At 38.0% G+C, this 26,312-nt stretch overlaps 1 pseudogene; it reads left to right on the top strand.

Moving 5' to 3' along the window:
- The first annotated feature begins 480 nt into the window (after nucleotides 1-480).
- On the top strand, nucleotides 481-25,777 carry LOC124096876 (ferritin heavy chain-like; annotated as a pseudogene).
- Nucleotides 25,778-26,312: the final 535 nt, after the last annotated feature.

Consider the following 26,312-nt stretch of genomic DNA (forward strand, 5'->3'; position numbering starts at 1 on the left):
TCCCTGCCCATCCAAAGTAAACATTAAGAAAAAAAACACACAAAGGAAAAACAATAACAACCCTTAAAACCCCAAACAGGCTAAATTTGGCAATGCTAAAGCACTATATTATCAGGGCTTTTTATTTCTTATTCCCATAAATTAATAGCAATTCTTAATCACACAAACTAAAGAAGAAATGAGAGGGAAGAAGAAGAAACAACAGGACTTTTTCAAAATGGTATGGAAAATACCAAGTGCTCACTGCCTTAACTTCTGTAAATAAGGGAGTGTTCTGCATAGGTCCTGCTCAGCTCAGGGGTGACCATCAGGGCAGCTCCAAGACTGGTCATTTATTTCATTCAGGCTTGGAGTAGATTTGTTACTCATCTTTCAGAATAGACAAGCTGCAACCTGTGAAAACACAAAGGACTTCAACAGCTCCTTGTCTGAAGTTTTAAGGCTGATCAACTATACCCAATGTCTAACTTAGGGGCCAGAATGGCCAAACTAGAAGATGTGAAAATCAAAGGAATCAAAACTGTGAGCGGTAATCATGATCTTAACTTGATTCTTTTATGGGTTGCCAACAATGGTTTCCACAAAGATAATTATAATATAGTTATAATACAATGCAAGTATAAGTTCTTATCCATAAAGAAGCTAAGGTTTCCAGTGATAGGTAGACTAGCAGACCAAGTTATGTAATATCTCATTTTTAGATCAACCAATCTGCTTTGAAATAAAGTGAATCTCTAACTCCACTGTCTTCTCTACCTCTGGTATCTTGAAGGTAGAGGAGAACACTAATCTCTAGAAAAATTTGAAATTCTAGATGACTAGAAAACAATCTGTTTATTCTGGGTTTTAATCCTATGCAATGTTCCTGAACTCAAAATATAATCTTTTATAGTTTATATTTTCCTTTCCCATATGGTGATATCTAACTTGCCATTATATCAGGATTTTTGACTCCAAACTTTAGAAATGCAAATTGTTGGTTCCCATTATTATCCTGCTTTACTGCTTATGAAAAAATTTTTTTTCAAAGAAAAACTATCTTTTTAAAGTCAGATTTTAAGATTAACAACTAACTTGCATGCACATGATACTCTTTAATATAATACATATTTCATTCAGCATATTACCTGTTGATGTTGAACCATTTTTTGCAAAGAAAATACCTCAGGTATTTTTTAGTTATTATCAACATTCATTTTAACTACAAGATGATATTTATCAATGTCATCATCCATGTTCATGGTTGGAGACAACATTTAAAGATGGGAATTCATCCAAGCTAACCTTTAGATTCAATTGTAATTCCAATCAAATTCTAACAATTTTTGGGTGTTAACTTGACATTTTGATTCTACAATTTATATGGAAGTACAAAGGGCCCAAAATAGACAAAATGCTTTGAAGAATAGTGATAAGTTAGGGGACTTGTCATACTAGATATTAAAATTTATAAAATCATAATAATTAAGATAGTATGCTATTGGTACAGGAATAGAATATCAATGAATCTGAAGGGAGAGACCCAACATAGATCTACACATATGTAAAAGGGGGCAATGAAGCATAAAGAAGAAAAGAAGCACCTTTTAGTAAATGGTGCTAGGGTAGTAACACTTAAAATATTTAAGTTTTCTTAAATAAGATACAAAATGCATGAGACACAAAAGATTGGCAGACTGGACTATATTAAAATTGAGAACAATTATTCATCAAAAACTTCATAATCAGGAGGCTGAGGCAGGAGAATGTAAGTTCAAAGCCAGACTTAGCAACTTAGCAAGTCCCTGTCTCAAAATAAACAAAAATATTTAGGGCTGAAATCCATAGCAAGAAGAGTGGAGCAGGAGGCATCACGATACCAGAAGTTAAACTACAGAGCCATAGTAACAAAAACAGCATGGTATGGGCCCCAAAACAGACACATAGACCAATGGTACAGAATAGAAGACACAGATAAATCCACATAAATACAGTTATCTCATACTAGACAAAGACACCAAAAACATTCACTGGAGAAAAAATAACCTATTCAATAAATGGTGCTGGGAAAATTGGAAATCCTCCTTTAACAAAATGAAGTTAAACCCCTATTTCTCACCCTGCACAAAACTCAACTCAAAGTAGATCAAAGACTTAGGCACTAGATCAGAGACCCTGAATCTAATAGAAGAAAAAGTAGACCCAAATCTTCACCAAATTAGCTTAGGATTTGACTTCCTTAACAAGACTCCTAAAGTGCAAGAAGTAAAATCAAGAATCAATAAATGGGATGGATCCAAACTAAAAAGCTTCTTCTCAGCAAAGGAAACAATCAATAACATAAACAGAGAGCCTGCAGAATGGGAGAAAATCTTTACCATGTGCAATTCAGATACAGCATTAATCTCCAGGATATATAAAGAACTCAAAAAACTTAATACCAAAAAAAAACAAGTAACCCAATCAATAAATCTAAGAAACTGAACAGACACTTCACAGAAGAAGAAATATAATCAATCAACAAATATATGAAAAATGCTCAACATCTTTAGCAATTAAAGAAATGCAAATCAAAGCTACTCTAAGATTTTTCTCACCCCAGTCAGAATGGCAACTATCAAGAATGCAAGCAATAATAAATGTTGTCGAGGAAGTGGAGAAAAAGGTCCACTTATACATTGCTGGTGGGAATGCAAATTGATGCAACCATTATGGAAAGCAGTATGTAGATTCCTCAAGAAAACTTAGAATGGAACCACCATTTGATCCACTTCTCAGTTTATACCCAAAGGACTTAAAATCAGCATATAACAATGATGCAGCCACATCAATGTTTATAGCAGCTCAACTCAAAATAGCTAAACTATGGAACCAACCTAGGTGCCCTTCAACCTATGAATGGATAATATATATATTATATAGATAATATATATCACATTATATATAATATATAATACATATAATATATAATGTGTATATATATATATATATATATATATATATATATATATCTGCCACGCGACCAGCGTGAGCTTCATAAAAGAAGATTTAGTGCATAAGAAATTGCTAGTGAGTTTTAAAGAGACAGACTCTCATTTACCTTTAACCCCAGCTCCAAGATGGCTTGTCCTAGCTCCTGCCTCCAGCCACCTAATGTGGTGGTGAGGTTTACAGAAGAGACTAGCGAGAGAGGGAAAGCACACCAGGGAGTGAGCTTTTGTTGGGGAACAAAAAATTCAAGGGAAATCCCATCCAATGAAGATTAAGGGGGCAGCATTCCAAGGTCAGGGCCCGGCACGCCTCTGCACGGACAAGCCCTCCGACCTGGGAAAGAGTGTGGGATGGCTTTAACACCACTGTCTCCAAGCGCCTCTCACCCAGCCAGGGAGGTAACTCAAATTACGTGCGAGGATGGCCTCCCACATACATATATACATTATATATGTGCGTACACGCACACAATGGAATATTACTCAACCTTAAAGAAAAATGAAATTATGACATTTACATGTGTAAAATGTATGGATAGAGCTGGAGAATATCATGCTAAGTGAAATAAGTCAATCCCCCCAAAAAAACAAAGGCCAAAAATTTTATCTGGTATGCAGATGCTAATTCACAATGCGGGGGTAGCTAGGGAAGAATAGAGCTACTTTAGATTAGGTAGAGGGGAGTAAAGGGAGGAGGGGGAGTATGGGATTAGGAAAGATAGTGCAATAAATTAGACATTCTTACCCTATGTATATATATAGCTATAGGACTGGTGGGATTTTACATCATGTATAACCAGAAGAATGAGAAACTATATTCCATTACATATGCTGTATCAAAGTGCATTCTACTGTCATGTATATCTAATTAAAACAAATTTAAAAAAAAATCAATGGCTGGGGTTGTAATTCAGTGGTAACTGTTCCTGGGTTCAATCCCCAGTGTCAAAAACAAAAAAAAAAACCCTATATACTATCTATATGAAGATATATAGATTGATATAAACATTTTATGTATATAAATGTGCACATATATGTATATATGTGTGTATATGTATGTGTGTATACATATATATGTCAGATTTTTTAAAAAATATATTTTTTAGTTGTTGATGCACCTTTTTAAAAAATTATTTATATGTGGTTCTGAGGATTGACCCCAGTGCCTCACACATGCTAGGCAAGTGCTCTGCCACTGAGCCACAACCCTAGCCCCTATGTATCAGATTTAAAAGAGTAGTATCAAAAACTGGGTGCAGTGTCACATGCCTATAATTCCAGTGACTCAGGGGGCTGAGGCAGAAGAATCACAAATTCAAGGCCAGCCTAAGCAACTTAGTAGGACCCTATTTTAAAATCTGAAAAAAAAAAAAGGACTAGGGATGAAGCTAAGTGGTAAAATACCTCTGAGTTCAATTTTCAGTACAAAACAAATATTTTAAAAGTATTTTTAAAGTAGTTTGAAAAGTAAAGAACACAGGGGACCCAGTTATCCCACTCCTCAGTCTATACCCAAAGGACTTAAAAACAACATACTACAGGGACACAGCCACATCAATGTTTATAGCAGCACAATTCACAATAGCTAAATTGTGGATCCAACCTACATACCCTTCAGTAGATAAATGGATAAAGAAAATCTGGTATATATACACAATGGTATATTATTCGGCATTAAAAGAGAATAAAATCAGGGCATTTGCAGGTAAATGTATGGAGTTGGAGAATATAATGCTAAATGAAGTAAGCCAATCCCCAAAAAACAAATGCTGAATGTCTTCTCTGATATAAGGATGCTAATTCATAATGGGGATGGGGAGGGCATGGGAGGAATAGATGAACTTTAGATAGGGCAAAGGGGAGGGAGGAGGGGGGGGGATGCGGGTAGGAAAAAGGGTGGAATGAGATGGACATCATTACCCTAAGTACACGTATGAAAACATGAATGGTGTGGCTCTACTTTGTGTTCAACCAGAAACATGAAAAATTTTGCTCTATTTGTGTAATATGAATTGAATTGCATTCTGCTGTCATATATAACTAATTAGAATAAATAAAATTTAAAAAATAAAAAAAAAACACAGAGACTGGGATTGTGGCTCAGCAGTAGAGTGCTTGCCTTGCACGTATGGGGCACTAGGTTCAATCCTCAGCACCACATAAAAATAAATAAACAAAATAAAGGTATTGTGTGCATCTACAATTAAAAAAAATAAAGAACACTAATGAATCAATAACAGTCAAACAGAAAAAGAAAATGGGCTAAAGACTAAAACAGGTACCTTGCAAAAGAGGAAACTCAAATTATCAAATATGCAACAAGATGAGGCTGAGACTGTAGTTCAGTGGCAGAACGCTTGCCTAGCACATGTGAGGCACTGGGTTCGATCGTTAGCACCACATAAAAATAAACAAATGAAATAAAGGCATTCTGTCCATCCACAACTACCAAAAAAGTTTTAAAATATGTATGAGGAGATACTAATAAGCAAGGAAGGAAACACAGAGTAGAACCACACTGAAATATTTTTGCACCCAACAGATTGATAAAAGAAAAACAGCATGGTATTGGCACCAAAATAGACATGTAGGCCAATGGTACAGAGTAGAAGACACAGAGACCAACCCACAGATTCCAAAAGTACACAATGCTATATAACAGTGGGCATTCTTACACATTGCTAATAAGCATGTAAGTTTGTACAAAGATGCTGAAAAAACAATTTGATATTACCTATTATGACTGAATGGGTAAATGTCCTATGTCTCTGCAATTCTGCTCCCAGTCACATACTATAGAGGAACTCTTGTGCCAAGAAAATGCGCAGGGGAAGCTGGGGGTGTAGCTCAGAGGGAGAGTTCTTACCTAGCATGCATGAAGTCCTTGGTTCAATCCCCAGCACCACAAAAAAATGAAAAAGAGAAGAAACATGTACGTAAATTTTCAGAGCAGAATTGTACATGATAATAAAAAATTGGAAGCAATCTAAATGTCCACCAAGAATAGAATATATAATTTTTTAATATTTATTTATTCTTTTTAATTTTAGGTGGACACAATATCTTTATTTTGTTTTTATGTGGTGTTAATAATCGAACCCAGTGCCTCACACTTGCTAGGTGAGCACGCTACCACTTGAGCTACATCCCCAGCCCTAGAATATATAATTATACATATCCATAGAAAGGAAATTATACAGCACAAAGATAATGAATTAACTTCTATGCACATCAGTATAGATGGCACAATACTGAAAAGAATCAAGTCACAGAAGAAATACACAGTAAGTATGTTTATACTAAGTTCAAAACAGACAAAACTAAACATTGTCTTGTTTAGGGAAGCACACAGGTGATGGCTACCCTAAAAGGGAATGATTATTCTAAAAATCAGGACATCGATAGCCTCAGTGGTATAATCAGGGATAAGTAATTGAGGTCTCCCCCTTGCCCCCAGGGACTTGCTATGACATGGACAATGTTCTCCTTCTTAACCCATAGGTTAGGCACAGTGCTCACTTACTTTTCATTCTTTAAAATGTATATTTATGTTGAATACATTCTCCGGTGACTATAATTGATTTTTTTAAAAACACCGTTTGCTTGAAAGTAAAGCAAATAAAAATTATGCTAGAGATTTTTGAGTTGAAAACAAGGGGACCTCGCTCTAAACCAAACCAAACAAGTAAAATTTGGCAGTAAATATAATTTGTGAACTCTGACATCAGCCACACCCGTTTTCAGACATCCCACAATTACATGTTTCACTGCACTTGATGACTGTATACCATAGAAATAAACAATGAATATGGGCTTCCTGACAGATTATTTTTTTAATCTTCCCACAAGTATGAAGAAACAACAGAGAAGAACTCATTGCTCATGATAGATGGAGAGTGTTGTTTGATAAAAATTAATTATATTTGATAACCTAAATGATAAATCACTTAAACCTTTTGAGTCATTCATTAAGTCAGAAACTTAGCTTTCTTATCTGCACAAGACTGAAATATTTTACAAAACATCATCTGAATTTAAAAACATCTTTAGGCCTAGGGTGGTTTGATTGATATCCATATTTTTTCTTTAATTAAAATATTTCCACTCTTTTTATTCCCTCTGTGCTGGGACCAAACCTAGGCCCTTGTATATGTTATATAATCCCTCTGTGACGACCTACGTCCCCAACCCAAACAGTTTTGATTTTTAAAGGGGAGCTCATGTGGCTGATTTCATATTTCCCCTTTTCAAAAAGAGGACTCATTGTTGTTTCAATAGTAGGTATTCATTATACTAACCAAACCTATAGATTCACTGAATTATGCCTTGTCCCTAAAATGTTTGATCTTAATAATGACCCAGAAGTGACTAAATTGTAATGCACTCCATTTAATAAACTAAGTAATATCTGTCATCTGTCTTCAAAAGATCTGCCCAAGATGATTAAAATTTTAAGAACAAAAATGTGTTAATCTTTATTTTGTTAATCTACAATTCTTTGTCCAGCAAGGTTGGAAAATCTTGATTTTTTTTTTAATATTTATTTTTTCAGTTGTAGTTGGACACAATACTTTTATTTTATTTATTTATTTATTTTTATGTGGTGCTGAGGATCGAACACAGGCTCACCTTACTCATGCTAGGTGAGCCCTCTACCGCTGAGCCACAACCCCAGCCCCCAGAATCTTGATTTTGAAACAAAGTAATGAAAGTGAGTGGATTAAGTTCCAAGTGAGTGGCACTAATAGCCAATGGAGGCAGGTTTAGGCTGAGGGGCAAGTGGTCCAGGAAGCCTTCATAGGTCAAGAGTAACTGGAGCTCAACCTGAAAAGAAGAAACAGTGGGACCCACTTTTATGAAATCAAATAGGAACAATCAGCGTTAGCAAGCCCAGCATCTGACAGAATCCAAAGCAGGACTATAACTGGGTTCCAGCAAGGGAGAAGATCTGGGCGCTATACGGGGAAACACGGAGACTCTTGTCTCTTGTTCCTTCTGTGTAGGTTGTCATGTTCCTGTGTCTCCATCAGCATTTCTGGTCTCCATGGATCAGAAAATCACCACGGTGACCCAGATGTGGCCACTTTGAGAAAGCTGACCCTAGCTCTTGGTCCAATTTCTAAGTTCCCCAGGGAGAGATTTGGACTATCACAGCTTGGGTTTGGTGACAACTCTTGGGCCAAACAATTGTGATTAGAGATCCACCCCTATGGGATGGGTGGATAACCAATGGTCACCTATTATAGAAGGAAAGAGAGACAAGCTGAGGGAAGCAGGAACCCCTTTCTGAAGGCGGAAATGTGTTTGATCTGTTCTAGTGACATCAAGTAGGGCAATTGGGCTGATCCAGAGTTTATACAAAAGTACTGAGATATTAGAGAAATAAAGTCACATTGGAGAAAAATTTGGACATCAAGCTAAAAGCTTTAAATATTCTATAGATTTTTTAAAAATATTTATTTTTTAGGTGTAGATGGTATAGATTTTTTTCATTAGAACTCTACAGGTTCAATGAGTACAGCAAGTCTTCACCAAAAATATTATATTCAGGAAGACTAGGAGGCTAGGATGGAGGGTTTGGAGGCTAGGAAGTCTGTTTAAATGCTTATGTTGATTACAAAATTATTCATAATAAGAAGTTGGAAAAGCCAATGTGCAACACATCTGCAATCCCAGCTATGCAGGAGGCTGAGGCAGGAGGATGGCAAGCTAAAGGCCAGCCTAGGTAATTTAGCGAGACCCTGTCTCAGAATAAAATGGAAAAGCCTGGGGATGTAGTTCAGAGGTAGAACACTCCAGAGTTCTACCCCAGTACTGCATATATATATATATATATATATATATATATATATATATATATATATAAAATAAATTTGAAAACAACCTGAATATCCATCAATAGAATGGTTAAAGAGTCTATGGCAACTTCAACAGATGAGTGGTTAAAGAAAATGTAGTACATATACACAATGGAATATCACTCAACCTTAAAGAAAAATGAAATTATGGCATTTGCAGGCAAATGGAAGGAACTAGAGAATATCATGCTAAGTGAAATAAACCAATCCCTCAAACCCAAAAGCCAAATATCTTCTCTGATAAGCAAATGCTGATCCATAGTGGAGCAGGAGGGACAGGGAAGAATGAAGGAAATTTGGTTCGTGTAGACTGGAGAAAGGGGAGGGTTGGGGCTGTGGGGATGGGAAGGACGGTAGAATGAGACAGACATTATTACCCTACGTACATGTATGATTACACTACTGGAGTGACTCTGCACCATGTACAGCCAGAGGAATGAGAAGTTGTGCTCCATTTGTGTACAATATGTCTACATGCATTCTACGGTTAAAAAAAGAATTTTATATATGTACATATGTAAGATTTTATGGCAAATTATATCATCTTGAGTATTGTGTTCATCTACAAAAAATGTAACAACAAATCCCATCAATATGTTCAACTGTAATGCACCAATAAAAAATCTGGGATAAAAGAGTCTATGACACATCTATCCCACAGAATTTAATATAGTAATGTAATCATTCATTAAAAAATAGAGTGTAAAGCTATAATCACTAACATGAAAAGATCAGTAATTTATCAGAAAATATCAAAGTAATAGAATGATATGACTGGTATAGTTCTTTTTAAGTTAAAATATTTTAAAAATATTTAGTTGTAGGTAAACACACAGTATCCTTATTTATTTTTATGTGGTGCTGAGGATTGATCCCAGTGCCTCACACATGTGAGGCAAGCACTTTACCACAGAGCTACAGCCTCAGCCGCAAAGTTAAAATGGTTTTAAAGTATATAGTTTTTAAATAGATAGAACTATTTCTGTAACAACATTCATGAAACAGTTAAAGTGGTTTCCCATGGGGAAGGAAGTGGGGTTGACCAGTGAGTAGAGGTAAAAATAAAGAACAACATTCACATTTTGTGATATTTTATATGTTTAAAAAGAAAAAAATATGTAGAAATACATTCTTCAAAATTAAATTATAGGGCTGGGGTTGTGGCTCAGTGATAGAGCACTTGCCTAGCATGCATGAGGTATTTGGTTCTAGCTTAGCACCACATTAAAAAACTAGAGTTAAAAAAAAAAAGGTATTGTGTCCATATGTGTGTGTATGTATGTATGTATATGTGTGTGTGTGTGTGTGTATATATATATATATATATATATATATATTATATATGTTGTTTTGGTATTGGGGATTGAACTCAGGGACAGTCACCACTGAGCCACATCCCCAGCCCACTTTTGCATTTTATTAGAGACAGGGTCTTACTGAGTTGCTTAGTGCCTCGCCGTTACTGAGGCTGGCTTTGAACCCATGATCCTCCTGTCTCAGCCTCCTGAGTGGCTGGGATTATAGGCATGTGCTACCATGCCCAGCTGCAACTAAAAATGTATTTTTTATTAGTTATTGATGGACCTTTATTAATTTATTTGTTTATATGTGGTGCTGAGAATCGGACCCAGTGCCTTAGACATGCTAAGCAAGCATTCTAACACTGAGCCACAACCCCAGCCCCTAAAAATGTATTTTTAAAAATATATATATTAGATCCAACATGGCAGCGGGAATGGAGGTATCAAGTCTCTGACTTCTCCAGCTGCGCGGGCATAAGGAGTCTTAAGTCGTCTAAATGCTGTTTGCTCAAGATCACTAGGCATTGCTGAGCTAACATGGATCTGGGGCGAATAGCCTGCTCCTCTCAGAACACACGCCGAGCCCGAAACGGCCGAATTCAGGCTCCCGGTTGCCTGGGTCTCGCAAACAAACTGCTCTGGCTCAGTGCTAAACGAACCCGCGGAAAGACCCGCAGAATCCTGTGGAAAGTAAATACCAACCGAGCCTTAATAGGCAGTGGCAACAGGATTGAGACGGGGCTTGGGAGGGCCGGTCAGGACCCACCTGTTGCTTTGGTCACCCGGCAAAGGGAACGAAATGCTGCCATTCGCATGGGATACCAACATGGCAGAGAACTTACGTCACCAGAATGTGGCGGAGGAGATAATTGACACCAGCGGCGGCAGGTGTGTAACCCCCTAGCCCTCCCCTCCACACAGCGGGGAAACCTCAAGGGCCCCTCCCAGCTCTCCCGTGAGTGCGATAGTCAGACAGAGGGAATCAGGAGTGATGTGGGACCCGCGGCGCAGGACCCCCGGCTACCGCTCCCACCAGCGCAGACAACTGAGGTCTCTTGCACCAGCTCCCAGGGGCGTGGCTACTGGAAGGCAAGCAAAATACGCCAAGGACTCTCAGCCCCAAGCTCCACAACCTTAGGAGCTGAGGGATTGGCAAGCTGGGAGAGTGTGCCCAGTTGTTCAAGAAAATAGGGCTCCCGTGAGCAGCAGACCTGGCGCGTAATCAGTATTGTGGAGAGCATCACCTGTGAACAGGGCCAGTGGCGAGGGGACTAGACAGACACAAGAAACGGCTAGAGGCACTCAGGAGTGGAGACCCGCCCAGTCGGGGAGGAGGAGCTGCTGCACAGTGATTGGTTCCCGGGCACTGAGAGGAGAAGCTTGGCCCGGTGGGCACAGCTCCACCTACTGGAAGACAAGTTAATTGAACTCTAAGACTGCATTTTTTAATTTTAATTTTTTAAAATATTTTTTGAATTTTTTTTATTTCTTATTTTTACTTTTTTTAATTATTTTTTAAAATTTTTTCTTTTTTTCTTTTCTATTTTTTTTCTTTTGTCTTTTCATTTCTTTTCAATTTCCTTATTCCCCTTTCCTTGAATTCTATCTGTTTACTCTCATTCTCTTTAGTGACTTCTTCCCTCCCCTTCTAATACCTTTCCTCCCAAGCAATACGAAGCTGTTTATGTGTAATTTACTAAATATGTATAGGTCAATGTTCTGAGACATTATATAGTGCTACCAAGACCTTAACTTCCCCCAAATACTCCAGACCATCCTCCTGTTAATATCCCTCGTCAGTAGAGCAACCTTCCAAGGTTGTCAAGAGATACCAACCTCAATACCATCACATCATTCGACCTAAATATAAGTCCCAAGACCAAACCGCAGACCGCTATATGCCATCAGAATCCACACACAGTTTAGGAAACGAATGAATCTACACTTAAGTGCAACAAAACTCATCATCTCTAGTCATAGTCTCCCATCACAAAAGACAGACCCCAGAGACACACAAAACCAAATAAATTTATAGCAGTAAACAGTAACTCAGCAGTCAAACAGAGCAAGAAGTAACATAAGCAGCATGAAAAAGCAAGGAAGAAAAGGAGTACAAACAATGTAGGACAGCCTAAATATACAGGAAGACCTAGAGGCATCAGAAAAATGGTCAAATAAAGAACTCAAAGAATATCTTAGACAGATGGAATGGAATCTTAAAGAGGATATGAGACAGCAAATTCAAACAATGAAAGAACTCATTGAAAATGAAATACACAAGCAAATAAAAGAAGCAAATAAGCATCTTTATCAGGAGATAGAGAATATAAAAAAAAATCAAACAATAATTTTAGAAATGAAGGAAACTATAAACCAAATTAAAAACTCAAATGAGAATATCACTAACAGAGTGGAGCAAGTAGAAGCCAGAACGTCAGACAATGAAGACAAAATATATCATCTTGAAAAGAATCTAGCTAACTCAGGAAGGCTGGTAAAAAATCACGAGAAAAATATCCAAGAGATATGGGATAACATAAAAAAACCAAACTTAAGAGACATTGGGATAGAGGAAGGTATAGAGGTTCAAACCAAGGGAATGAACAACCTGTTGAATGAAATAATTATAGAAAACTTTCCAGACATAAAAAAGGAAATGGATGTAAAAATTGTAGATGCATACAGGACACCGAGCATACAAAATCACAGTAGACCAACGCCAAGACACATTGTTATGAAGATATCCAATATACAGAACAAAGAGAAAATATTAAAAACTACAAGAGAAAGGAGGCAGATTACATTCAGGGGTAAACCAATAAGGTTAACAACGGATTTTTCATCACAGACGCTGAAAGCGAGAAGATCCTGGAACAACGTATTTCAAACTTTGAAAGACAATAGATGCCAACCAAGAATTTGTATCCAGCAAAATTAAGCTTCAGGTACGACAACGATATAAAAATCTTTCATGATAAACAAAATTTAAAAGAATTTGCAGCCAGAAAACCAGCATTGCAAAGCATCTTGAGCAAAACACTACACGAAGAAGAAATGAAAAACAATAACCAAAACCAACAGTAGGAAGTACCTCAGTAAGCCAGAGAGTGGGGGGAAAGCTAATCGTGGAGAAACAAACCAAATTAAAAAAAAAAAGATAAATAATCAAACATGGCTGGAAGTACAAATCATATATCAATAGTAACTTTAAAAGTAAATGGCTTAAACTCACCAATAAAGCAACACAGGCTGGTAACATGGATTAAAAAAACAAATCCAAAAATATGCTGCTTCCAGGAGACACATTTGATTGGAAAAGACATACACAGGCTGAAGGTGAAAGATTGGGAAAAATCATACCACGCACACGGTCCTCGTAAGCAAGCAGGGGTGGCCATCCTCATATCGAATAAAATCGACTTCAAGACTAAGTTAATCAAAAGGGATAAGGAAGGACATTATATACTGTTAAAAGGAACCATACACCAACAAGACATAACAATTATCAATATTTATGCACCAAATAATGGTGCTGCAACGTTCATAAAACAAACTCTCCTCAAGTTCAAGAATCAAATAGACCACAACACAATAATTATGGGTGACTTCAACACTCCTCTCTCACCATTGGACAGATCCTGCAAACAAAAGTTGAATAAAGAAACTATAGAACTCAATAACACAATCAATAACCTAGACTTAACTGACATATATAGAATATATCAACCATCAAGTGGATATAATTTTTTCTCAGTAGCACATGGATCATTCTCAAAAATAGACCATATATTATGCCATAGGGCAACCCTCAGTAAATATAAAGGGGTGGAGATAATACCATGCATTTTATCTGATCATAATGGAATGAAACTGGAAATCAACGATAAAAGAAGGAAGGAAAAAATCATACATCTCATGGAAAATGAACAATATGTTACTGAATGATCAATGGGTTACAGAAGACATAAAGGAGGAAATCAAAAAATTCTTAGAGACAAATGAAAATACAGACACAACATATCAGAATCTATGGGACACAATGAAAGCAGTTTTAAGAGGGAAATTCATTGCCTGGAGGTCATTCCTCAAAAAAAGAAAAAACCAACAAATAAATGAGCTCACACTTCATCTCAAAGCCCTAGAAAAGGAAGAGCAAAACAACAGCAAATGTAGCAGAAGGCAAGAAATAATTAAAATCAGAGTGGAAATCAACAAAATTGAAACAAAAGAAACTATTGAAAAAAATTGACAAAACTAAAAGTTGGTTCTTCGAAAAAATAAATAGATCGACAGACCCTTAGCCATGCTAACAAAGAGAAGAAGAGAGAGAACTCAAATTACTAACATACGGGATGAAAAAGGCAATATCACAACAGATGCTACAGAAATACAGAAGACAATTAGAAATTATTTTGAAACCCTATATTCCAATAAAATACAAGATAGTGAAGACATTGATAAATTTCTTAAGTCATATGATTTGCCCAGACTGAATCAGGAGGATACACACAATTTGAACAGACCAATATCAATGGATGAAATAGAAGAAGCAATCAAAGGACTACCAACCAAGAAAAGCCCAGGACAGGATGGGTATACAGCGGAGTTTTACAAAACCTTTAAAGAAGAATTAAAACCAATACTTTTCAAGTTATTTCAGGAAATAGAAAAAGAGGGAGCCCTTCCATATTCATTCTATGAGGCCAACATCACCCGGATTCCGAAACCAGACAAAGACACCTCAAAGAAAGAAAACTACAGACCAATATCTCTAATGAACCTAGATGCAAAAATCCTCAATAAAATTCTGGTGAATCAGATACAAAAACACATCAAAAAAATTGTGCACCATGATCAAGTAGGATTCATCCCTGGGATGCAAGGATGGTTCAATATACGGAAATCAATAAATGTTATTCACCACATCAATAGACTTAAAGATAAGAACCATATGATCATCTCGATAGACGCAGAAAAATCATTTGACAAAGTACAGCATCCCTTTATGTTCAAAACACTAGAAAAACTAGGGATAACAGGAACTTACCTCAACATTGTAAAAGCTATCTATGCTAAGCCTCAGGCTAGCATCATTCTGAATGGAGAAAAATTGAAGGCATTCCCTCTAAAATCTGGAACAAGACAGGGATGCCCTCTATCACCACTTCTATTCAATATAGTCCTCGAAACACTGGCCAGAGCAATTAGACAGATGAAAGAAATTAAAGGCATAAAAATAGGAAAAGAGGAACTTAAATTATCACTATTTGCAGGTGACATGATTCTATACCTAGAAGACCCAAAAGGGTCTACAAAAAAACTACTAGAACTAATAAATGAATTCAGCAAAGTGGCAGGATATAAAATCAACATGCATAAATCAAAGGCATTCCTGTGTATCAGCGACAAATTTTCTGAAATGGAAATGAAGAAAAACACCCCATTCACAATATCCTCAAAAAAAAATAAAATACTTGGGAATCAACCTAACAAAAGAGGTGAAAGATTTATACAATGAAAACTACAGAACCCTAAAGAGAGAAATAGAAGAAGATCTTAGAAGATGGAAAAATATACCCTATTAATGGACAGGCAGAACTAACATCATCAAAATGGCGATATTACCAAAAGTTCTCTATAGGTTCAATGCAATGCCAATCAAAATCCCAATAACATTTCTTGTAGAAATAGATAAAGCAATCATGAAATTCATATGGAAAAATAAAAGACCCAGAATAGCAAAAGCAACTCTAAGCAGGAAGTGTGAATCAGGTGGCATAGCGATACCAGATTTCAAATTATACTACAGAGCAATAGTAACAAAAACAGCATGGTACTGGTACCAAAACAGGCGGGTGGACCAATGGTACAGAATAGAGGACACAGAGAGTAATCCACAAAGTTACAACTGTCTTATATTTGATAAAGGGGCTAAAAGCATGCAATGGAGGAAGGATAGCATCTTCAACAAATGGTGCTGGGAAAACTGGAAATCCATATGCAACAAAATGAAACTGAATCCCCTTCTCTCGCCATGCACAAAAGTTAACTCAAAATGGATCAAGGAGCTTGATATCAAATCAGAGACTCTGCGTCTGATAGAAGAAAAAGTTGGCTCCGATCTACATATTGTGGGGTCGGGCTCCAAATTCCTTAATAGGACACCCATAGCACAAGAGTTAATAACAAGAATCAACAAATGGGACTTACTCAAACTAAAAAGTTTTTTCTCAGCAAGAGAAACAATAAGAGAGGTAAATAGGGAACCTACATCCTGGGAACAAATTTTTACTCCTCACACTTCAGATAGAGCCCTAATATCCAGAGTATACAAAGAACTCAAAAAATTAAACAATAAGATAACAAATAACCCAATCAACAAATGGGCCAAGGACCTGAACAGACACTTCTCAGAGGAAGACATACAATCAATCAACAAGTACATGAAAAAATGCTCACCATCTCTAGCAGTCAGAGAAATGCAAATCAAAACCACCCTAAGATACCATCTCACTCCAGTAAGATTGGCAGCCATTATGAAGTCAAACAACAACAAGTGCTGGCGAGGATGTGGGGAAAAGGGTACACTTGTACATTGCTGGTGGGACTGCAAATTGGTGCAGCCAATTTGGAAAGCAGAATGGAGATTCCTGGGAAAGCTGGGAATGGAACCACCATTTGACCCAGCTATTGCCCTTCTTGGACTATTCCCTGAAGACCCTAAAAGAGCGTACTATAGGGACACTGCTACAACAATGTTCATAGCAGCACAATTCACAATAGCTAGACTGTGGAACCAACCTAGATGCCCTTCAATAGATGAATGGATTAAAAAATGTGGCATTTATACACAATGGAGTATTACTCTGCACTAAAAAATGACAAAATCATGGAATTTGCAGGGAAATGGATGGCACTAGAGCAGATTATGCTAAGTGAAGCTAGCCAATCCCTTAAAAATAAATGCCAAATGTCTTCTTTGATATAAGGAGAGCAACTAAGAACAGAATAGAGAGGAAGAGCATGAGAAGAAGATCACCAGTAAACAGGGACAAGAGGGGGGAGGGAAAGAGAGAGAGAAGGGAAATTGCATGGTAAAGGAAGGAGACCCTCATTGTTATACAAAATTACATATAAGAGGAAGTGAGGGGAAAGGGGAAAAAAAACAAGAGAGAGAAATGAATTACAGTAGATGGGGTAGGGAGAGAAGATGGGAAGGGAGGGAAGGGGAGGGGAGGTGGATAGTAGAGGATAGGAAAGGCAGCAGAATACAACATACACTAGTATGGCAGTAGGTAAAAAAGTGGGTGTGTAACCGATGAGAATCTGCAATATGTATATAGGGTAAAAATGGGAGGTCATAATCCGCTTGAATCAAATGTATGAAATATGGTATGTCAAGAACTTTGTAATGTTTTGAACAACCAATAATAAAATATATATATATATATATATATATATATATATGTGTGTGTGTGTGTGTGTGTGTGTGTGTGTGTGTGTGTGTGTTAGGTGCTGGGGTTGTGGCTCAGCAGTAGAGTGCATGCCTAGCACATGTGAGGTACTGGGTTCTAGCCTCAGCACCACATAAAAATAAATAAATAAAATAAAGGTATTGTGTCCAACTACAACTAAAAATTAAAATAAGAAATATATTTTAGACGTTGATAGATATTTATTTTATTCATTATTTATGTGCAGTGCTGAGAATCCAACCCAGTGCCTCACACGTCGTGCTAAGCAAACGCTCTACCACTGAGCAACAACCCCAACCCTGCAACTAAAAATATTTTAAAAAATTAAATTACAATTGCTTTTCAGGGGCTGGGATGTGGCTCAAGCGGTAGCGCGCTCGCCTGGCATGCCTGCGGCCTGGGTTCGATCCTCAGCACCACATACAAACAAAGATGTTGTGTCTGCCGAAAACTAATAAATAAGTATTAAAAAAAAAATTAAAAAAAAAAAAAAAACAATTGCTTTTCAGTCTTTTGGCTAAGATCAAGTTTAAAAATTAAGTTGCAAAGGAAGTGAATTCCATTCTCAGTAAGACTGGGGAAGGACATACACTTAGTTTCAGAGATCAGAATAACGATGCTGCCGTTTCAGAAGCACCTTGAGGTTTACAGTGGATTACTAACATTGGCTGTGTTCCAGGCAACTTTTAAGCCTTTTTACATGTTAACCTGTTTACTTCTCACAAGGACCCTATGAGGTAGATAGATACCTGTTATTGCCCTTATCTTACTGAATAAGAAACTGAGGCACAGAGTAGACAAGTTACTGATCCATGGTCACATTGCCAGGAAGTGACAGGGTTGGGATTCTGGCTCTTGAAACTCAGCTCTGATTAGTTTTACTAAACTACACTTGTTAAAAAAAAACATGTTCATGTGCATTAACTCATGTGCTCCCAAGTACCTATCATCCCCTATGTCACATAGGAGAAAACTCATATCTCAGAGGACTTAAAATTGCCTATTCTCATGTTCATGTCCCCAGCAGACTTTGAGCTCCATTATGGAAGAAATCTCTATTTTGTTGTTATACTCTATGGCATATAGGAAGTAGCCATGCTGAATGCTGTGGTAGTTTAAAATGTCTGCACATTCTTTAACACTCCCTTTAAAGAGGCAGACTCTAATTGTCCTCTCCTGGAATATGGGTTGGATTTAGTGACTCACTTCTAATGAATAGAGTGAAACAAAGTAGTAGCATGTGACTCAGAAACTAGGACTTTTAAGTCACTATAGTGTCTCCTTGCTTGTTCCAAAGGAAGCCGGTTGTCATGTCATGAGGAAACTCCTGTGTGGTGAGAAACTGGGGCTTCCAGCCAACATCTAGCAACTAACTGAGGCTTCCTGCTAATAGAAATGTATGGGAATTTGAAGGTTCAATCTCCAGCCTCAGTCAATCCCTCAGACGACTGCAGCCCAGCTCGCACTGGAACTAAAACATTAAATACCCTGAGCAGAATCATCCAGGTAAGCTGCTGTCAAACTCATGACCTGTAGAAACAGAAGTAATGAACATTCATTGTTTTAAGTGACTGAATATTGGGGTAATTTGTTACAAAGCAACAGATAACTAATGTAAATATTTTATTTAAAACAATATATACATAGGTAGGGAGCTTGTTAATGTGTTTTTCCATTTTGCATTTTCATGAATCTTTCCCCTAGTTGGCTTAGAGCATTCACTGGCTTGAGGGTGTCATGTAAAGAGTTGGGTTAGGATTATTAAAGCATGAATTTAAAAAGGAAGAGTTAATTGGAAAGGAACCACCATGTGACCCAGTTATCCCATTCCTCAGCATATACCCCAAAGACTTAAAATCAGCATACTATAGTGATGTGGCTGCATCAATGTTTATAGCAGCACAATTCATGATGGTTAACCTATGAAACCAGCCTAGGTACCCTTCAACAGAAGAATAGATAAATAAAATGCAGTACTTATACACAATGGAATATTATTTGGCCATAAAAAGAATGAAATTATGGCATTTGCCAGTAAATGGATGGAACTGGAGACTATCATGTTAAGTAAAATAAGCCAATTCCCCAAAACCAAAGGCCAAATGCTCTCTCTGCTATTCGGATGCTGACTCACAATAGAGTGGGGGCTTGAGGAGTGGAGGTTCACCAGATTGGACAGAGGGAATGGGGGGAAAGGAAGGAGGAATGAGAATGAGAAAGACAGTAGAATGAATCAGACGTGACTTTTCTGTGTTCATATATGCACACACAACCAGTGTAACTACACATCATGCACAACCACCAAAATGGGAAATTATACTCCATGTACGTATGTCAAAATACATTCTACTGGTATATATAACTAAAAAGAACAACAACAAAAAATCTCTTAAAAGTAAGAGTTGGGCTGGGATTGTTGCTCAGTGGTTAGAGTGCTTGCCTCGCTTGCGTGGGGCACTGGGTTCAATCCTCAGCACCACATAAATAAATAAAATAAAGGTATTGTGTCCATCTACAACTAAAAAATTTTTTTAAATAATTTAAAAAAAGAGTTAAGGGGGCTGGGGATGTGGCTCAAGCGGTAGCGCGCTCGCCTGGCATGCGTGCGGCCCGGGTTCGATCCTCAGCACCACATACAACCAAAGATGTTGTGTCTGCCGAAAACTAAAATAAATAAATAAACATTAAAAAATTATTAAAAAAAAAAAAAGAGTTAAGGGCTGGGTTTGTGGCTCAGTGGCAGAGTGCATGTCTCACACATGTGAGGCGCTGGGTTCAATCCTTAGTACCACATAAAAATAAATAAACAATAAAGATATTGTGTCCATTTATAACATATATATATATATTTTTTTTTAAAGGAAGAGTTAAAAATCAGCTTCAGATATCCAAAATAGGACTTTTTGGGTTTTTGACACTAGGGATTGATCCCAGAGGTCCTCTGCCACTGAGCTATAACCCTAACCTTTTTTATTTTATTTTGAGACACTAAGGCTTTGCTGAGGCTAACTTCAAACATGCAATCCTCCCAGGTCTCTGGGATTACAGACATGTGCTACTGTGCCCAGCCCAAAATTGTGTGTGTGTGTGTGTGTGTATATATATATATATATATATATATATATATTAATGTGGAAATCCAGGGGGAATAAAAAAGACAAGAGATAAAAGGCTTTCCACCTTGCTTTTACTGAGATTGACATAGCAAAGGCAAAACCCAGTAGAGCAGATCTCAGAATCCTTTATAGTGTAAGGTGACAACTTTGCCTGCCTGTAATGACCACATCTTTGAGCTTTGCTGTCTCAGCACAGAACAGGAGACGATGTTGAGGAAGCAGAATGTTTAACCTTTTCCTGTTGTGGTGGAGTGTGAGAAGGCAGGAGGAGTTGGAGTTAGGAAAGCTGGGCAGTGAGAAGTTTCTTCATATCAGGAGTAAGTCCCAGAGAGGGAAGATATGTTAGAGTGTTTGAGGAAGGCCAAGGCCAGAGGGGATTCTTCTCTACTTCCCATCTGGAATTTCAGAAGAAAATCACTGTTCAAGGTGAGTCCACAGCACAGTGGGGTGGACCCAGAAGAAGAAAGAGAGTAGAGCAATCAGGCAGTTGAACCTCCATTAGCTCCTATATGATGCGGAAGGGACACAGACGTCCTTGTATTTTTTGTAGAGGACACAGAACATGGTTCAACTGATAGATACTAGGTTTGTCACTTGGAGGTTAAAGTGACCTCACAGTAAAATAGAGAGGAGGGCATTGAATGGAGGATGTGGCAGAGGTTTAGAGGGTCTATACCGCTGGTGAGAACCACGGCAGGCCTGAGGTAGCTGAGGCATACCACCAGATCCTGACCTAGTGCAGAAAAGTGACCATCCCCAGCAACAGATAGCAGCAAGAAACCAGAAATAGCACCTGTGAGGCCTCAGTGGACACTAGTCTTGGAGCCAGACCAGCAAGCAGCTCACACCAGTCACTTGACTATAGAAGCTGCAATAAAGAATGCTCCATTGAAGATGAAGAGTATCAAATATTAAAATTATTTAAAAACCAAAATTATATGAAATCTATTGAAGTACTAATAAGACAGCAAGTAATTAGCAGGACAAAATGGCAGGGATACTGAGTACCCAAGGGACTTTTGCCCTGAGGTCTTTGTCAATCCAACTAATCTGAGCCTCTGTCTTCCTAAGGAGGAAGGTACAAAACAAATCCCCCAAGAGAACTGAGAACTCCAAGTCTACATTTTAAAAAGTCTCTTTGCAAGAGGGGACTGCTGAATAATACAATGAACAGACAATTTTATTTTGTTTTTAAAAAATATTTTGTAGATGGACATAATACCTTTATTTTATTTATTCATTTTTATGTGGTGCTGAGGATCAAACCTAGTGCCTCACACATGCTAAGGCAAGTGCTCTACCACTGAGCCACAACCCCAGCCCAGACAAATAATTTTAACCCTGAAAATTTGTCACTATTTACTGGCATAACTGCAGCTATCACCCCTGGATAATCCAAAAATATTCAGGTCGTAAACTTCAATTGGTGCCATTTTGGTGCAGCTCCCAGATATTGAAAGTAACATATCCATTTTAAGAAGTCACTTTTATCCTGGGCCTCAATTTCTTTCTTTCTTATTTTTTTTTTTAAATAAAATGTGATGTATTTTTTTTAAGAGAGAGTGAGAGAATTTTTTTTTTTAATATTCATTTCTTAGTTTTCGGCGGACACAACATCTTTGTTTGTATGTGGTGCTGAGGATCGAACCCGGGCCACACGCATGCCAGGCGAGCGCGCTAATGCTTGAGCCACATCCCCAGCCCAAATGTGATGTATTTAAGTGAATTATTTGATCAAACTGTTGTTTCTAACTTGATTATTTATTTACATAACATTCCTTCAGCTTATGTCATATTCAGATAGTAAATAACATACAAATACCAGTGTTCTCTTGTTTACTAGATATGTGAAATTCCTTTTTAAAATTTTTTATATTTTTTAATTTTTTTATATATGACAACAGAATGCATTACAATTCTAATTACACATATAGAGCACAATTTTTCATATCTCTGGTTGTATACAAAGTGTATTCACACCAATTCCTCTGTACTTTGGATAGTAATGATCATCACATTCCACCATCATTTATAACCCCATTCCCCCTCTTCCCTCCCACCCCTCTGCCCTATCTAGAGTTCATCTATTCCTCCCATGCTCCTGCTCCCTAGCCCACTATGAATCAGCCTCCTTATATCAGAGAAACCATTCGGCATTTGTTTTTTGGGGATTGGCTAACTTCACTTAGCATTATCTTCTCTAACTCCATCCATCTACCTGCAAATACCACGAAGGGCCTCAATTTCTTTACACAAATATTTTTTCAAGGTCAATCAGCTGCACATACTAAAAAATGACTAAGCACATATAAAGAAATTAGTGCCATGTGAGAACTAAAAACAAAGAAAAAAAAAAGGAGGTTGACAGAGAAACAAAAAGATTTTATTTTTTGGCACTGGAGACGGAACCCTGGACTTTGCATGTGCGCTACCACTGAGCTACACCCTCGGCCCTGCGAAAAGATTCTAGACACTGAAATTGCCAAACAAATTATAAAATGATTGTAACTGCTATTATTAAATAAATAAGAGACAATCTTGAAAATCTCTTTGGGAAACTGTAAACTATAAAAAGTGGCCAAAAACATTTTAAGAAGAGGGTCTGGGATTGTGGCTCAGTGGTAGAGCATTGCCTGACATGTGTGAGGCACTGGTGTCAATCTTCAGCAGCACATCAAAATAAATAAAAAATAAATGTATTTTGTGTCCCTCTACAACTAAAAAAATAAAAAATAAAAAAAAAACATTTTAAGAAGAACCAAATAAAAATTCTCAAAATGAAAACTTGTTAACAAGGACTGAAAATGAAGACAAAACCAATATGGATGGCTGCCTGCATATTCGACACAAATGAAAAGAGAAGTAGAGAATAGCAAAGTAAGATTTTACAGAATGCAGTTCAGAATGTCAGGAAAACAGGATACATGACAGAGACATTAAGATTCACGGACAACAGAGCAAGAAAGTCTAACATATAGAGTCCTAGAAGAAGAAGAGAAAGATTATGTAGTAGAGACAAGTTTTGAAGAAAAACTGACCTACATATAATTTCCCAGAAACTATGAATCTACATACTCCAGACAAACAAATCCCAAGTAGCAAAGAAAGGAAGGAAATTCACCCAAATTCATCATAAAACTAATAACCACCAAAGAAGAAGATATTGAAGATAGAGTGTTGGTAGATATAGTTGTCAAAGGAACAGCACTTTGACCACTGACTTCTCATAACTGCCTTTGGTCAGGGGTATGGTTCAGTGGTAGAGGATTCCCTAGCATGCGCAAGGCCCTGGGTTCAATCCAAGCACTACAAATTAATGTATACCAAAAAAGTTAATTTGTTATCAGTAACAGCAATGTAAATCAAATGACAGTGTATTACAAATGATGGGGGTGAAAGAAAATAGCTTATTTTTCTATTCTTAGTAAAAATATATTTCAAGAGTAAAGGTATGGGGCTGGGGTTGTGGCTCAGTGGTAAAGCACTTACCTGGCATGTGTGAGGCACTGGGTTTGATCCTCAGCACCACATAAAAATAAATAAATAAAATAAAGGTGTTGTGTCCATCTACAACTAAAATAAAAATTAAAAAAAGAATAAAGGTATACGTTCTTCGCCTAGAGTCGCCGCGGTTTCCTGCTTCAACAGTGCTTGGACGGAACCGGCGCTCAACCGGACCCCGGCTGCGCTCAGAGCCAGCAGCCCTTCGCCACCTCTTCACAGCGCCCTTGGACCGCCCCAGGCCTCCACCGCCGCTCCAGCGCCATGCCTCTCCTCAGCAACCAGCCGTGGCTACCACGTCCCCCTCGCAGGTGCGCCAGAACTACCACCAGGACTCAACCACCAGATCAACCTGGAGCTCTACGCCTCCTATGTCTACCTGTCCATGTCTTACTACTTTGACCGTGATGATGTGGCTTTGAAGAACTTTGCCAAATATTTTCTTCACCAATCTCATGAGGAGAGGGAACATGCTGAGAGATTGATGAAGCTGCAGAACCAACGAGGTGGCCGAATCTTCCTTCAGGATATCAAGAAACTGTAAAGGTAGGGCGAACGTCAGAGGAAAAGACCACCAAGAGACTGTCTCATGCAACAGCAAAGGGTTTATTGGGGGTCCAGCATGCTGGGGCTCCAAGCTCACCTCGAAGGGATAAAGAGCCAAGAGCCCCGAGAACAGCTTGAGCAGAGCTTATCTACATTCTTTGGAAAGGGCAGGGACTTCACATACAGCATAGCAAATCATCACACGCCGCGGGAAAATCAAACAAAAACTCTTAACCATGATTAGTACATTCACTGGCGGGAACAAGTCGGGTAGGGGTGATTGGTCAGCACAAAGAAGGGTATACATTTGAACTGATTGGCTTAAGTCCTGAGGTGTGTACATGCCGGACTGCATGGTTTCTGGGTGGGGAGGGGGTTGTTTTTTTACAGAGCAACCAGATGGTCAGGGGAGATTTCAACATACATTTCAGTGGCTTTTCCGGGAGTTGTTTTAAACTTCCACATGAATTTCAGGTTCCAAATACAACTTAACAGAACTTTAAAACTTTACAGAACTTGAAACAAATCTTATCTTTTACATTTCAATTTCTTTTTTTTTTTTTTACATTTCAATTTCTTTAACCTTTCAAAACCAGACCGTGATGACTGGGAGAGTGGGCTCAATGCAATGGAATGTGCTTTGCACTTGGAGAAAAGTGTGAACCAGTCACTTCTGGAACTGCACAAACTGGCCACTGACAAAAATGACCCCCACTTGTGTGACTTCATTGAGACTCATTACCTGAATGAGCAGGTGAAATCCTTGGGTGACCTTGTAACCAACTTGCGCAAGATGGGAGCCCCAGAATCAGGCATGGCAGAGTATCTCTTTGACAAGCACACCCTGGGAGACAGTGATAACGAGAGCTAAACCTCAGCCTGACTTTCCCATAGCCGTGCAAGTGACTTCCCTGGTCACCAAGGCAGTGCATGCATGTTGGGGTTACCTTTACCTTTTCTATAAGTTGTACCAAAACATCCATTTATGTTCTTTAATTTGTACCATTCCTTCAAATAAAGAAATTTGGTACCCAGGAAAAAAAAAGAATAAAGGTATAATATGGACATTTCAAAAACAGAAAGGGTTTGCTATTATCCATACCCCTGTATAAGAGTATTCAGAAGGAGGGCATTCTGAAGAAAGAATGTGATCCCCGAGAGAAGTTCTGAGGGGCCAGAAACAGTGAAAAACAGAGCGGGGAGTGTACCTCAGTGGTAGAGTGCTTGCCTCACATGTGTTATGTTTGGGTTCAAACCCCAGTACTGGAGTGGGGGTGAAAGTCAAAGACAAATCTAAACAATGCAATGTTGTGCACAACATATCATCACAAATGTCTTGCCTGGTGCAGTGGCACACGCCTGTAATCCCAGCAGCTTGGGAGGCTGAGACAGGAGAATCGTGAGTTCAAAGGCAACCTCAACAGAGGCAAGGTACTAAGCAACTCAGTGAGACCATGTCTCTAATTAAAATACAAAATAGGGCTGAGGGGCTGGGCTTGTGGCTTAGTGATAGAGCACTTGCCTGGCATGTGTGAGGCACTGGGTT

The sequence above is a fragment of the Marmota monax genome, unplaced genomic scaffold, assembly GCF_021218885.2.
Source record: "Marmota monax isolate L192 unplaced genomic scaffold, Marmota_monax_Labrador192_F-V1.1 WCK01_AAM20220418_F8-fsc00023, whole genome shotgun sequence".
Classification (NCBI taxonomy): Eukaryota; Metazoa; Chordata; class Mammalia; order Rodentia; family Sciuridae; genus Marmota; species Marmota monax.